Here is a 15,462-nt window from a genome sequence, read left to right on the forward strand (position 1 = left end):
TATACGACAAAAATGATGCAAACACATAATTGATTAGATAATAACCTTAAATACTTCATTTTCAATCAACTATTTCTTTCTCGTTAAAATACTGAGTAAGATATTGAAAGGCGGAGAAGTTCTGATTTTATTGCATATATCGACGTTTCAGCCGGAATAGAGCGGTTTTCGTGTACATCTTCCATCGGTAATATAAACGGAAAATCAGGAACATTTTAGTTAATTCTAATGAAAACACATTGATTTGTATCATTTGTATTGGAAACAACATTGTCATATGTCTTTTCTTGGATCCAAATAATACGAAACCTCGCTGTATGATTTGAAGTTAAAATCCTCAAATATGGTTAAATAGTGACTTTTTTCACGTTTTTCATGTAGTTTGATATTACGTAAATATATTCATTTTTACCAATATTTCGATACAATTTCATGTAGTATCACGATATGTGATTTGGCCTGGAAATCTCAGAATTTCGCATAATATTGCATTTTAAGCAAGTTTTCTTGCATTTTGTTTCGTACGGAAAATCATCGAATTTAGCAATATTTTGACGGTTATCATCCCCTTTTCCTTCATGTGATTTAAACAAAATATCATCGAATTAGGCAATATTTTGCCGTTTTCCACGTTTTTGTGAATTTTCAGTCCATGGGTATTAATTCATATATATACGATAAAAATGATGCAAACACATAATTGAATAGATAAAAACCTTAAATACTTCATTTTCAATCATCTATTTGTTTCTCGTTAAAATACTGAGTAAGATGTTGAAAAGGGGAGAAGTTCGGTTTTTATTGCATATATCGACGTTTCAGCCGGATTAGAGCGGTTTTACGTGTACATCTTCCCTCGTTAATATAAACGGAAAATCAAGAACATTATAGTTAATTCTAATGAAAACACATTGTTTTTTATCATTTGTATTGGAAACAACATTGTCATATGTCTTTTCTTGGAACTAAATAATACGAAACTTCGCTCTATGATTTGAAGTTAAAATCCTCAAATATGGTTATATAGTGACTTTTTTCACGTTTTTCATGTAGTTTGATATTACGTAAATATATTCATTTTTACCAATATTTCGATACTATTTCATGTAGTATCACGATATGTGATTTGGCCTTGAAATCTCAGAATTTCGCATAATATTGCATTTTAAGCAAGTTTTCTTGCATTTTGTTTCGTACGGAAAATCATCGAATTTAGCAATATTTTGACGTTTATCATCCCCTTTTCCTTCATGTGATTTAAACAAAATATCATCGAATTAGGCAATATTTTGCCGTTTTCCACGTTTTTGTGAATTTTCAGTCCATGGGTATTAATTCATTTATATACGATAAAAATGATGCAAACACATAATTGATTAGATAATAACCTTAAATACTTAATTTTCAATCATCTATTTGTTTCTCGTTAAAATACTGAGTAACATGTTGAAAAGGGGAGAAGTTCGGTTTTTATTGCATATATCGACGTTTCAGCCGGATTAGAGCGGTTTTACGTGTACATCTTCCCTCGTTAATATAAACGGAAAATCAAGAACATTATAGTTAATTCTAATGAAAACACATTGTTTTTTATCATTTGTATTGGAAACAACACTGTCATATGTCTTTTCTTGGAACTAAATAATACGAAACCTCGCTCTATGATTTGAAGTTAAAATCCTCAAATATGGTTATATAGTGACTTTTTTCACGTTTTTCATGTAGTTTGATATTACGTAAATATATTCATTTTTACCAATATTTCGATACTATTTCATGTAGTATCACGATATGTGATTTGGCCTTCAAATCTCAGAATTTCGCATAATATTGCATTTTAAGCAAGTTTTCTTGCATTTTGTTTCGTACGAAAAATCATCGAATATAGCAATATTTTGACGTTTATCATCTCCTTTTCCTTCATGTTATTTAAACAAAATATCATCGAATTAGGCAATATTTTGCCGTTTTCCACGTTTTTGTGAATTTTCAGTCCATGGGTTTTAATTCATATATATACGATAAAAATGATGCAAACACATAATTGATTAGATAATAACCTTAAATACTTCATTTTCAATCATCTATTTGTTTCTCGTTAAAATACTGAGTAAGATATTGAAAAGGGGAGAAGTTCGGTTTTTATTGCATATATCGACGTTTCAGCCGGATTAGAGCGGTTTTACGTGTACATCTTCCCTCGTTAATATAAACGGAAAATCAAGAACATTATAGTTAATTCTAATGAAAACACATTGTTTTTTATCATTTGTATTGGAAACAACACTGTCATATGTCTTTTCTTGGAACTAAATAATACGAAACCTCGTTCTATGATTTGAAGTTAAAATCCTCAAATATGGTTATATAGTGACTTTTTTCATGTAGTTTGATATTACGTAAATATATTCATTTTTACCAATATTTCGATACTATTTCATGTAGTATCACGATATGTGATTTGGCCTTCAAATCTCAGAATTTCGCATAATATTGCATTTTAAGCAAGTTTTCTTGCATTTTGTTTCGTACGAAAAATCATCGCATATAGCAATATTTTGACGTTTATCATCTCCTTTTCCTTCATGTGATTTAAACAAAATATCATCGAATTAGGCAATATTTTGCCGTTTTCCACGTTTTTGTGAATTTTCAGTCCATGGGTTTTAATTCATATATATACGACAAAAATGATGCAAACACATAATTGATTAGATAATAACCTTAAATACTTCATTTTCAATCAACTATTTCTTTCTCGTTAAAATACTGAGTAAGATATTGAAAGGCGGAGAAGTTCTGATTTTATTGCATATATCGACGTTTCAGCCGGAATAGAGCGGTTTTCGTGTACATCTTCCATCGGTAATATAAACGGAAAATCAGAAACATTTTAGTTAATTCTAATGAAAACACATTGATTTGTATCATTTGTATTGGAAACAACATTGTCATATGTCTTTTCTTGGATCCAAATAATACGAAACCTCGCTGTATGATTTGAAGTTAAAATCCTCAAATATGGTTAAATAGTGACTTTTTTCACGTTTTTCATGTAGTTTGATATTACGTAAATATATTCATTTTTACCAATATTTCGATACTATTTCATGTAGTATCACGATATGTGATTTGGCCTGGAAATCTCAGAATTTCGCATAATATTGCATTTTAAGCAAGTTTTCTTGCATTTTGTTTCGTACGGAAAATCATCGAATTTAGCAATATTTTGACGGTTATCATCCCCTTTTCCTTCATGTGATTTAAACAAAATATCATCGAATTAGGCAATATTTTGCCGTTTTCCACGTTTTTGTGAATTTTCAGTCCATGGGTATTAATTCATATATATACGATAAAAATGATGCAAACACATAATTGATTAGATAATAACCTTAAATACTTCATTTTCAATCATCTATTTGTTTCTCGCTAAAATACTGAGTAAGATATTGAAAAGGGGAGAAGTTCGGTTTTTATTGCATATATCGACGTTTCAGCCGGATTAGAGCGGTTTTACGTGAACATCTTCCCTCGTTAATATAAACGGAAAATCAAGAACATTATAGTTAATTCTAATGAAAACACATTGTTTTTTATCATTTGTATTGGAAACAACACTGTCATATGTCTTTTCTTGGAACTAAATAATACGAAACCTCGCTCTATGATTTGAAGTTAAAATCCTCAAATATGGTTATATAGTGACTTTTTTCACGTTTTTCATGTAGTTTGATATTACGTAAATATATTCATTTTTACCAATATTTCAATACTATTTCATGTAGTATCACGATATGTGATTTGGCCTTCAAATCTTAGAATTTAACATAATATTGCATTTTAAGCAAGTTTTCTTGCATTTTGTTTCGTACGAAAAATCATCGAATTTAGCAATATTTTGACGTTTATCATCTCCTTTTCCTTCATGTGATTTAAACAAAATATCATCGAATTAGGCAATATTTTGCCGTTTTCCACGTTTTTGTGAATTTTCAGTCCATAGGTTTTAATTCATATATATACGACAAAAATGATGCAAACACATAATTGATTAGATAATAACCTTAAATACTTCATTTTCAATCATCTATTTGTTTCTCATTAAAATACTGAGTAAGATATTGAAAAGGGGAGAAGTTCTGATTTTATTGCATATATCGACGTTTCAGCCGGAATAGAGCGGTTTTACGTGTACATCTTCCCTCGTTAATATAAACGGAAAATCAAGAACATTATAGTTAATTCTAATGAAAACACATTGTTTTTTATCATTTGTATTGGAAGCAACATTGTCATATGTCTTTTCTTGGATCCAAATAATACGAAACCTCGCTATATGATTTGAAGTTAAAATCCTCAAATATGGTTATATAGTGACTTTTTTCACGTTTTTCATGTAGTTTGATATTACGTAAATATATTCATTTTTACCAATATTTCGATACTATTTCATGTAGTATCACGATATGTGATTTGGCCTGGAAATCTCAGAATTTCGCATAATATTGCATTTTAAGCAAGTTTTCTTGCATTTTGTTTCGTACGGAAAATCATCGAATTTAGCAATATTTTGACGGTTATCATCCCGTTTCCTTCATGTGATTTAAACAAAATATCATCGAATTAGGCAATATTTTGCCGTTTTCCACGTTTTTGTGAATTTTCAGTCCATGGGTAATAATTCATATATATACGATAAAAATGATGCAAACACATAATTGAATAGATAATAACCTTAAATACTTCATTTTCAATCATCTATTTGTTTCTCGTTAAAATACTGAGTAACATATTGAAAAGGGGAGAAGTTCGGTTTTTATTGCATATATCGACGTTTCAGCCGGATTAGAGCGGTTTTACGTGTACATCTTCCCTCGTTAATATAAACGGAAAATCAAGAACATTATAGTTAATTCTAATGAAAACACATTGTTTTTTATCATTTGTATTGGAAACAACACTGTCATATGTCTTTTCTTGGAACTAAATAATACGAAACCTCGCTCTATGATTTGAAGTTAAAATCCTCAAATATGGTAAAATAATGTCTTTTTCACGTTAATCATGTAGTTTGATATTACGTAAATATATTCATTTTTACCAATATTTCGATACTATTTCATGTAGTATTACGATATGTGACTTGGCCTTCAAATCTCAGAATTTCGCATAATATTGCATTTTAAGCAAGTTTTCTTGCATTTTGTTTCGTACGAAAAATCATAGAATTTAGCAATAATTTGACGTTTATCATCCCCTTTTCCTTTATGTGATTTAAACAAAATATCATCGAATTAGGCAATATTTTGCCGTTTTTCCACGTTTTTGTGAATTTTCAGTTTATGGGTATTAATTCATTATATATACGATAAAAATGATGCAAACACATAATTGATTAGATAATAACCTTAAATACTTCATTATCAATCATCTATTTGTTTCTCGTTAAAATACTGAGTAAGATATTGAAAAGGGGAGAAGTTCGGTTTTTATTGCAAATATCGACGTTTCAGCCGGATTAGAGCGGTTTTACGTGTACATCTTCCATCGTTAATATAAACGGAAAATCAAGAACATTATAGTTAATTCTAATGAAAACACATTGTTTTTTATCTTTTGTATTGGAAACAACATTGTCATATATCTTTTCTTGGAACTAAATAATACGAAACCTCGCTCTATGATTTGAAGTTAAAATCCTCAAATATGGTTATATAGTGACTTTTTTCACGTTTTTCATGTAGTTTGATATTACGTAAATATATTCATTTTTACCAATATTTCGATACTATTTCATGTAGTATCACGATATGTGATTTGGCCTTGAAATCTCAGAATTTCGCATAATATTGCATTTTAAGCAAGTTTTCTTGCATTTTGTTTCGTACGGAAAATCATCGAATTTAGCAATATTTTGACGTTTATCATCCCCTTTTCCTTCATGTGATTTAAACAAAATATCATCGAATTAGGCAACATTATGCCGTTTTCCACGTTTTTGTGAATTTTCAGTCCATTGGTTTTAATTCATATATATACGATAAAAATGATGCAAACACATAATTGATTAGATAATAACCTTAAATACTTCATTTTCAATCATCTATTTGTTACTAGTTAAAATACTGAGTAAGATATTGAAAAGGGGAGAAGTTCGGTTTTTATTGCATATATCGACGTTTCAGCCGGATTAGAGCGGTTTTACGTGTACATCTTCCATCGTTAATATAAACGGAAAATCAAGAACATTATAGTTAATTCTAATGAAAACACATTGTTTTTTATCATTTGTATTGGAAACAACATTGTCATATGTCTTTTCTTGGATCTAAATAATACGAAACCTCGCTCTATGATTTGAAGGTAATATCCTCAAATATGGTTATATCGTGATTTTTTTTCACGTTTTTCATGTAGTTTGATATTACGTAAATATATTAATTTTGAATATATTTACGAATAAATATATTTGGCCTTATTTGGCCTTAATCATGTAGTTTGATATTACGTAAATATATTCATTTTTACCAATATTTCGATGCTATTTCATGTAGTATTACGATATGTGATTTGGCCTTGAAATCTCAGAATTTCGCATAATATTGCATTTTAAGCAAGTTTTCTTGCATTTTGTTTCGTACGAAAAATCATCGAATTTAGCAATATTTTGACGTTTATCATCCCCCTTTCCTTTATGTGATTTAAACAAAATATCATCGAATTAGGCAATAATTTGCCGTTTTCCACGTTTTTGTGAATTTTCAGTCTATGGTTATTAATTCATATATATACGATAAAAATGATGCAAACACATAATTGATTAGATAATAACCTTAAATACTTCATTTTCAATCATCTATTTGTTTCTCGTTAAAATACTGAGTAAGATATTGAAAAGGGGAGAAGTTCGGTTTTTATTGCATATATCGACGTTTCAGCCGGATTAGAGCGGTTTTACGTGTACATCTTCCCACGGTAATATAAACGGAAAATCAAGAACATTTTAGTTAATTCTAATGAAAACACATTGTTTTTTTATCATTTGTATTGGAAACATCATTGTCATATGTCTTTTCTTGGATCTAAATAATACGAAACCTCGCTCAATGATTTGAAGTTAAAATCCTCAAATATGGTAAAATAGTGACTTTTTCACGTTAATCATGTAGTTTGATATTACGTAAATATATTCATTTTTACCAATATTTCGATACTATTTCATGTAGTATTACGATATGTGATTTGGCCTTCAAATCTCAGAATTTCGCATAATATTGCATATAAAGCAAGTTTTCTTGCATTTTGTTTCGTACGAAAAATCATCGAATATTTTGACGTTTATCATCCCCTTTTCCTTTATGTGATTTAAACAAAATATCATCGAATTAGGCAATATTTTGCCGTTTTTCCACGTTTTTGTGAATTTTCAATTTATGGGTATTAATTCAATATATATATGATAAAAATGATGCAAACACATAATTGATTAGATAATAACCTTAAATACTTCATTTTCAATCAACTATTTCTTTCTCGTTAAAATACTGAGTAAGATATTGAAAAGAGGAGAAGTTCTGTTTTTATTGCATATATCGACGTTTCAGCCGGAATAGAGCGGTTTTCGTATACATCTTTCATCGGTAATATAAACGGAAAATCGGTAACATTTTAGTTAATTCTAATGAAAACACATTGATTTTTATCATTTGCATTGGAAACAACATTGTCATATGTCTTTTCTTGGATCTAAATAATACGAAACCTTGCTGTATGATTTGAAGTTAAAATCCTCAAATATGGTAAAATAATGTCTTTTTCACGTTAATCATGTAGTTTGATATTACGTAAATATATTCATTTTTACCAATATTTCGATACTATTTCATGTAGTATTACGATATGTGATTTGGCCTTGAAATCTCAGAATTTCGCATAATATTGCATTTTAAGCAAGTTTTCTTGCATTTTGTTTCGTACGAAAAATCATCGAATTTAGCAATATTTTGACGTTTATTATCACCTTTTCCTTTATGTGATTTAAACAAAATATCATCGAATTAGGCAATATTTTGCCGTTTTCCACGTTTTTGTGAATTTTCAGTCTATGGGTATTAATTCATATATATACGATAAAAATGATGCAAACACATAATTGATTAGATAATAACCTTAAATACTTCATTTTCAATCATCTATTTGTTTCTCGTTAAAATACTTAGTAAGATATTTAAAAGGGGAGAAGTTCGGTTTTTATTGCATATATCGACGTTTCAGCCGGATTAGAGCGGTTTTACGTGTACTTCTTCCCTCGGTAATATAAACGGAAAATCAAGAACAATTTAGTTAATTCTAATGAAAACACATTGTTTTTTTTATCATTTGTATTGGAAACAACATTGTCATAGGTCTTTTCTTGGATCTAAATAATACGAAACCTCGCTCAATGATTTGAAGTTAAAATCCTCAAATATGGTAAAATAATGTCTTTTTCACGTTAATCATGTAGTTTGATATTACGTAAATATATTCATTTTTACCAATATTTCGATACTATTTAATGTAGTATTACGATATGTGATTTAGCCTTCAAATCTCAGAATTTCGCATAATATTGCATTTTAAGCAAGTTTTCTTGCATTTTGTTTCGTACGAAAAATCATCGAATTTAGCAATATTTTGATGTTTATTATCACCTTTCCTTTATGTGATTTAAACAAAATATCATCGAATTAGGCAATATTTTGCCGTTTTCCTCGTTTTTGTGAATTTTCAGTCTATGGGTATTAATTCATATATATACGATAAAAATGATGCAAACACATAATTGATTAGATAAAAACCTTAAATACTTCATTTTCAATCATCTATTTGTTTCTCGTTAAAATACTGAGTAAGATATTTAAAAGGGGAGAAGTTCGGTTTTTATTGCATATATCGACTTTTCAGCCGGATTAGAGCGGTTTTACGTGTATATCTTCCCTCGGTAATATAAACGGAAAATCAAGAACATTTTAGTTAATTCTAATGAAAACACTTTGTTTTTTTATCATTTGTATTGCAAACAACATTGTCATATGTCTTTTCTTGGATCTAAATAATACGAAACCTCGCTCAATGATTAGAATTTAAAATCCTCATATATGGTAAAATAATGTCTTTTTCACGTTAATCATGTAGTTTGATATTACGTAAATATATTCATTTTTACCAATATTTCGATACTATTTCATGTAGTATTACGATATGTGACTTGGCCTTCAAATCTCAGAATTTCGCATAATATTGCATTTTAAGCAAGTTTTCTTGCATTTTGTTTCTTACGAAAAATCATAGAATTTAGCAATATTTTGACGTTTATCATCCCCTTTTCCTTTATGTGATTTAAACAAAATATCATCGAATTAGGCAATATTTTGCCGTTTTTCCACGTTTTTGTGAATTTTCAGTTTATGGGTATTAATTCATTATATATACGATAAAAATGATGCAAACACATAATTGATTAGATTATAACCTTAAATACTTCATTATCAATCATCTATTTGTTTCTCGTTAAAATACTGAGTAAGATATTGAAAAGGGGAGAAGTTCGGTTTTTATTGCATATATCGACTTTTCAGCCGGATTAGAGCGGTTTTACGTGTATATCTTCCCTCGGTAATATAAACGGAAAATCAAGAACATTTTAGTTAATTCTAATGAAAATACATTGTTTTTTTTATCATTTGTATTGGAAACAACATTGTCATATGTCTTTTCTTGGATCTAAATAATACGAAACCTCGCTCAATGATTTGAAGTTAAAATCCTCAAATATGGTAAAATAGTGAATTTTTCACGTTAATCATGTAGTTTGATATTACGTAAATATATTCATTTTTACCAATATTTCGATACTATTTCATGTAGTATCACGATATGTGATTTAGCCTTCAAATCTCAGAATTTCGCATAATATTGCATTCTAAGCAAGTTTTCTTGCATTTTGTTTCGTACGAAAAATCATCAAATTTAGCAATATTTTGACGTTTATCATCCCCTTTTCCTTTATTTGATTTAAACAAAATATCATCGAATTAGGCAATATTTTGCCGTTTTTCCACGTTTTTGTGAATTTTCAATTTATGGGTAATAATTCATCATATATATACGATAAAAATGATGCAAACACATAATTGATTAGATAATAACCTTAAATACTTCATTTTCAATCAACTATTTCTTTCTCGTTAAAATACTGAGTAAGATATTGAAAAGAGGAGAAGTTCTGTTTTTATTGCATATATCGACGTTTCAGCCGGAATAGAGCGGTTTTCGTATACATCTTCCATCGGTAATATAAACGGAAAATCGGTAACATTTTAGTTAATTCTAATGAAAACACATTGATTTTTATCATTTGCATTGGAAACAACATTGTCATATGTCTTTTCTTGGATCTAAATAATACGAAACCTTGCTGTATGATTTGAAGTTAAAATCCTCAAATATGGTAAAATAATGTCTTTTTCACGTTAATCATGTAGTTTGATATTACGTAAATATATTCATTTTTACCAATATTTCGATACTATTTCATGTAGTATTACGATATGTGATTTGGCCTTGAAATCTCAGAATTTCGCATAATATTGCATTTTAAGCAAGTTTTCTTGCATTTTGTTTCGTACGAAAAATCATCGAATTTAGCAATATTTTGACGTTTATTATCACCTTTTCCTTTATGTGATTTAAACAAAATATCATCGAATTAGGCAATATTTTGCCGGTTTCCACGTTTTTGTGAATTTTCAGTCTATGGGTATTAATTCATATATATACGATAAAAATGATGCAAACACATAATTGATTAGATAATAACCTTAAATACTTCATTTTCAATCATCTATTTGTTTCTCGTTAAAATACTTAGTAAGATATTTAAAAGGGGAGAAGTTCGTTTTTTATTGCATATATCGACGTTTCAGCCGGATTAGAGCGGTTTACGTGTACATTCTTCCCTCGGTAATATAAACGGAAAATCAAGAACATTTTAGTTTAATTCTAATGAAAACACATTGTTTTTTTATCATTTGTATTGGAAACAACATTGTCATAGGTCTTTTCTTGGATCTAAATAATACGAGACCTCGCTCAATGATTTGAAGTTAAAATCCTCAAATATGGTAAAATAATGTCTTTTTCACGTTAATCATGTAGTTTGATATTACGTAAATATATTCATTTTTACCAATATTTCGATACTATTTAATGTAGTATTACGATATGTGATTTGGCCTTCAAATCTCAGAATTTCGCATAATATTGCATTTTAAGCAAGTTTTCTTGCATTTTGTTTCGTACGAAAAATCATCGAATTTAGCAATATTTTGACGTTTATCATCCCCTTTTCCTTTATGTGATTTAAACAAAATATCATCGAATTAGGCAATATTTTGCCGTTTTCCACGTTTTTGTGAATTTTCAGTCTATGGGTATTAATTCATATATATACGATAAAAATGATGCAAACACATAATTGATTAGATAATAACCTTAAATACTTCATTTTCAATCATCTATTTGTTTCTCGTTAATATACTGAGTAAGATATTGAAAAGGGGAGAAGTTCATTTTTTATTGAATATATCGACGTTTCAGCCGGATTAGAGCGGTTTTACGTGTACATCTTCCCTCGGTAATATAAACGGAAAATCAAGAACATTTTAGTAATTCTAATGAAAACACATTGCTTTTTTATGATTTGTATTGGAAACAACATTGTCATATGTCTTACTTGGATCTAAATAATACGAAACCTCGCTCTATGATTTGAAGTTAAAATCCTCAAATATGATAAAATAGCGACGTTTTCACGTTAATCATGTAGTTTGATATTACGTAAATATATTCATTTTTACCAATATTTCGATACTATTTCATGTAGTACCACAATATGTGATTTGGCCTTCGAATCTCAGAATTTCGCATAATATTGCATTTTAAGCAAGTTTTCTTGCATTTTGTTTCGTACGAAAAATCATCGAATTTAGCAATATTTTGAAGTTTATCATCCCCTTTTTTCTTATGTGATTTAAACAAAATATTATCGAATTAGGCAATATTTTGCCGTTTTTCCACGTTTTTGTGAATTTTCAGTTTATGGGTATTAATTCATAATATATACGATAAAAATGATGCAAACACATAATTGATTAGATAATAACCTTAAATACTTCATTTTCAATCAACTTTTTTATTCTCGTTAAAATACTGAGTAAGATATTGAAAGGGGGAGAAGTTCTGATTTTATTGCATATATCGACGTTTCAGCCGGAATAGAGCGGTTTTCGTGTACATCTTCCATCGGTAATATAAACTAAAAATCAGGAACATTTTAGTTAATTCTAATGAAAACACTTTGATTTTTATCATTTGTATTGGAAACAACATTGTCATATGTCTTTTCTTGGATCTAAATAATACGAAACCTCGCTCAATGATTTGAAGTTAAAATCCTCAAATATGGTAAAATAGCGACTTTTTCACGTTAATCATGTAGTTTGATATTACGTAAATATATTCATTTTTACCAATATTTCGATACTATTTCATGTAGTATTACGATATGTGATTTGGCCTTGAAATCTCAGAATTTCGCATAATATTGCATTCTAAGCAAGTTTTCTTGCATTTTGTTTCGTACGAAAAATCATCAAATTTAGCAATATTTTGACGTTTATTATCCCCTTTTCCTTTATGTGATTTAAACAAAATATCATCGAATTAGGCAATATTTTGCCGTTTTTCCACGTTTTTGTGAATTTTCAGTTTATGGGTATTAATTCATTATATATACGACAAAAATGATGCAAACACATAATCGATTAGATAATAACCTTAAATACTTCATTATCAATCATCTATTTGTTTCTCGTTAAAATACTGAGTAAGATATTGAAAAGGGGAGAAGTTCGGTTTTTAATGCATATATCGACATTTCAGCCGGATTAGAGCGGTTTTACGTGTATATCTCCCCTCGGTAATATAAACGGAAAATCAAGAACATTTTAGTTAATTCTAATGAAAACACATTGTTTTTTTATCATTTGTATTGGAAACAACATTGTCATATGTCTTTTCTTGGATCTAAATAATACGAAACCTCGCTCAATGATTTGAGGTTAAAATCCTCAAATATGGTAAAATAGTGACTTTTTCACGTTAATCATGTAGTTGGATATTACGTAAATATACTAATCTTTACCAATATTTTGATACTATATCATGTAGTATTACGATATGTGATTTGGCCTTCAAATCTCAGAATTTCGCAAAATATTGCATTTTAAGCAAGTTTTCTTGCATTTTGTTTCGTACGAAAAATCATCGAATTTAGCAATATTTTGACGTTTATCATCCCCTTTTCCTTTATGTGATTTAAACAAAATATCATCGAATTAGGCAATATTTTGCCGTTTTCCACGTTTTTGTGAATTTTCAATCTATGGGTATTAATTCATATATATACGATAAAAATGATGCAAACAAATAATTGATTAGATAATATCCTTAAATACTTCATTTGCAATCATCTATTTGTTTCTCGTTAAAATACTGAGTAAGATATTGAAAAGGGGAGAAGTTCGGTTTTTATTGCATATATCGACGTTTCAGCCGGATTAGAGCGGTTTACTTGTACATCTTCCCTCGGTAATATAAACGGAAAATCAAGAACATTTTAGTTAATTCTAATGAAAACACATTGTTTTTTTATCATTTGTATTGGAAACAACATTGTCATATGTCTTTTCTTGGATCTAAATAATACGAAACCTCGCTCTATGATTTGAAGGTAAAATCCTCAAATATGGTAAAATAGTGACTTTTTCACGTTAATCATGTAGTTTGATATTACGTAAATATATTCATTTTTACCAATATTTCGATACTAATTCATGTAGTATCACGATATGTGATTTGGCCTTCGAATCTCAGAATTTCGCATAATATTGCATTTTAAGCAAGTTTTCTTGCTTTTTGTTTCGTACGAAAAATCATCGAAATTAGCAATATTTTGACGTTTATCATCCCCTTTTCCTTTATGTGATTTAAACAAAATATCATCGAATTAGGCAATATTTTGCCGTTTGTCCACGTTTTTGTTAATTTTCAGTTTATGGGTATTAATTCATTATAAAAACAATAAAAATGATGCAAACACATAATTGATTAGATAATAACCTTAAATACTTCATTTTCAATCAACTATTTCTATCTCGTTAAAATACTGAGTAAGATATTGAAAGGGGGAGAAGTTCTGATTTTATTGCATATATCGACGTTTCAGCCGGAATAGAGCGGTTTTCGTGTACATCTTCCATCGGTAATATAAACTAAAAATCAGGAACATTTTAGTTAATTCTAATGAAAACACATTGATTTTTATCATTTGTATTGGAAACAACATTGTCATATGTCTTTTCTTGGATCTAAATAATACGAAACCTCGCTCAATGATTTGAAGTGAAAATCATCAAATATGGTAAAATGAACTTTTAAAATGAACAGGTAAAATGAACAACTTTTTCACGTTAATCACGTAGTTTGATATTACGTAAATATACTAATTTTTTCCAATATTTCGATACTATTTCATGTAGTATTACGATATGTGATTTGGCCTTCAAATCTCAGAATTTCGCATAATATTGCATTTTAAGCAAGATTTCTTGCATTTTTTTTCGTACGAAAAATCATCGAATTTAGCAATATTTTGACGTTTATCATCCCCTTTCCTTTATTTGATTTAAACAAAATATCATCGAATTAGGCAATATTTTGCCGTTTTTCAACGTTTTTGTGAATTTTCAATTTATGGGTAATAATTCATTATATATACGATAAAAATGATGCAAACACATAATTGATTAGATAATAACCTTAAATACTTCATTTTCAATCAACTATTTCTTTCTCGTTAAAATACTGAGTAAGATATTGAAAAGAGGAGAAGTTCTGTTTTTATTGCATATATCGACGTTTCAGCCGGAATAGAGCGGTTTTCGTATACATCTTCCCTCGGTAATATAAACGGAAAATCAAAAACATTTTAGTAAATTCTAATGAAAACACATTGCTTTTTATCATTTGTATTGGAAACAACATTGTCATATGTCTTTTCTTGGATCTAAATAATACGAAACCTCGCTCAATGATTTGAAGTTAAAATCCTCAAATATGGTAAAATAGCGACTTTTTCACGTTAATCATGTAGTTTGATATTACGTAAATATATTCATTTTTACCAATATTTCGATACTATTTCATGTAGTATTACGATATGTGAATTGGCCTTGAAATCTCAGAATTTCGCATAATATTGCATTCTAAGCAAGTTTTCTTGCATTTTGCTTCGTACGAAAAATCATCAAATTTAGCAATATTTTGACGTTTATCATCCCCTTTTCCTTTATGTGA

This window comes from Procambarus clarkii, chromosome 90 (genome assembly GCF_040958095.1).
Source record: "Procambarus clarkii isolate CNS0578487 chromosome 90, FALCON_Pclarkii_2.0, whole genome shotgun sequence".
In the NCBI taxonomy this organism is placed as follows: Eukaryota; Metazoa; Arthropoda; class Malacostraca; order Decapoda; family Cambaridae; genus Procambarus; species Procambarus clarkii.